Genomic DNA, 2,435 nt, shown 5'->3' on the forward strand with positions numbered 1-2,435 from the left:
ATCAGTTAGGAGACATAGTAATTGGTCTTGCACTTGAAACAATAGTCCTAGGGGGGAGCAATGTCTGGGTGCCCCACTTTCTATCGATTACCTCTCCTTATTCCTATTGCGCTTTCTTTTCTTTTTTTTTATTTTTATTTGCATTGATATTGTTCACATAAGCCTTCAATCATTTTCACTATAGTTAAAAAGCAATACTTGTGTTTCTAAGCCCAATTCCTTGTGGATATGACTACCCACACACTGGGGTACTTTATTACTTCGACAACCCATGCACTTGCGGTACACACATGCAAGGGGTGTGTCAATTCCTATGTCTTCAAGATACTAACTTAAGTCTAATGCCTACCAGGGTACATTCTAAGATCCTTGTAGTAGTTCAAAAGTTTTGTTGCATTTATGGCTCTCAAATATGCCAAATTTTGCTAGAGCAACTATAGTTCTCAAACATGCTAAGTTTTGTAAGTACGCAAGGTAGTTACAACTACTGCAATTGGCACATGCCAAGTTTTGCTAAGCAACTACACAAATCCAGCATACCAAGTTATGCAAGAAATAAATTTACACAAGAATGAAAAAGAAGTCCATAGCCATTAAAACATAAGTAGTCTAAGTATAAGAGAGCATAGTTCACAATCCCAGTGCACCGTGGAACAGTTAGAGCCTCATAAATTCATACAACTAAGAGAAGAAGATAAATGCAAGTAAGAGAGACATCATGACTTTCCCCTTTCATAAAATCTCTTTAATTGTACTTCAAGAACTCAATGGAATGGGTAACTCCACTTCTTCGGTATCTCTAACTCAACCTTGATCTTCTTATCTCATGTGGTGATGGTTGATCATCATCCTCTTGAGAACTCCCTTGCTGGAGAAGAAGTCCCCTAAACAAAAGATGTCTTCAAACCTTAAATCTATGAGATAAAAAGGAGTTTTTAGGCTTAACATGTTTGGAGCAAGGTCGTGCTTAGATAGTGCTAATCTTGGAACTTCTAAGCAAAAAGGGCTAAGTGTCATCCAGAGAAAATCATGGGAAAAGAACGGTCGTGCTTCTACCGTGCTAGCTTGAGCATGCTCATAAAAGGAGCACGCAGACTGTGCTTCCCCTGAAAGCACAAGCAACGTCCATCCAGAGATAATCATGGGAAGATAGTACCCTCGCACTTCTAATGAAGAGTAGAGGAGTATCCATCCAAAGAAAACCATGGGGAGATGGCACTTAGAGAAATTATCTTCTTTAATTGATTTTGTCCTTGATTTCACTCCTTACATGTTTTGACCCAAAAAATCCTACAACAAAGACAAACATACCCAGAATAGCATCATTCAAAACAAAAGGTGCTAAAAGGCAAGCAAAAGAGTGCATTGGAGATATGCAAAGTATGATATGAAATGCACTCATCACACTAAAAAAATAATTGAGGATATGGAAAGCAATGAATGCCCTTAGAGTAATCAATAAAAACCACCAAGGGTAGCAAGAATTTATGAAATGAATGACAACACTGCACTAGCCACCAAAGTTGAAGCTTTGACCAAGCGGTTTGACCAGTTCATTATAGGTTCAAGCTCGAATTCTGGGGCAGTCCTATCTTGTGAGCCATGTGGTGCTGAGCATGCAACTACACAATGTCTAATTTCTGTTGCTTCAGTGGCGCCAATGGAGACAATAGACTATGTTGGTGGAGGACCAAGAGGCCTGGGTAATTCCTATGGTAATACATATAATCCGGGTAAAGGAGCCACCAGAATTTTCATGGAACCAAGGCGAACAACAACAAAGACCTCTATAATGGCTAGGAACATAATATTAGCCCCTACCTAACAAGACAAGAAATACACTACAGAATATGTTCTAGCTGAATTCATGATCAACACAGCAGCAAAATTCAAGAACATCAACATTTAGCTTGCTCAACATGGGACACAGTTTACTAAGATCAGTGTCATCCTAAGGAATGTCCAAGTTTCCATTCAAGCACTTGAAAATCAGGTTGGGAAACTCACTAGAGCAAATTCCAAGTGTTCTCTGACACGTCCGTACATTCGTGTAAACCAAAAGTGCACGGGTGTCGAAGTAAAAATCCCAAATGAGTGGGTATCGTATCCACATAGAGTAGGGAATAAAGAAACTTAAGTTGTTTTTTAACTAATGTGCAAGATGCATAGTGATATGTGTGACAAGATTTAATTCTCAAAAGTAAAAACAACAAGAAAGAGAGCACATGTAAAGGAGAAGGTAAGGCAATCGATAAAGATGGGGTACCCGGGTATTATTCCACCTAGGACAATAATTTTAAGTGCAAGAAACCTCTATTATGCTTTCTAATTAATGCAATAATGAGTCGTGGAAATCCTTAATTGCAAAGTCCCAAATCTAAGGTCAACCATGCCTAACTCTATACATATCCCGGAGGAGAAATCGAACAATTTCA

Source organism: Dioscorea cayenensis, chromosome 10 (assembly GCF_009730915.1).
Source record: "Dioscorea cayenensis subsp. rotundata cultivar TDr96_F1 chromosome 10, TDr96_F1_v2_PseudoChromosome.rev07_lg8_w22 25.fasta, whole genome shotgun sequence".
In the NCBI taxonomy this organism is placed as follows: Eukaryota; Viridiplantae; Streptophyta; class Magnoliopsida; order Dioscoreales; family Dioscoreaceae; genus Dioscorea; species Dioscorea cayenensis.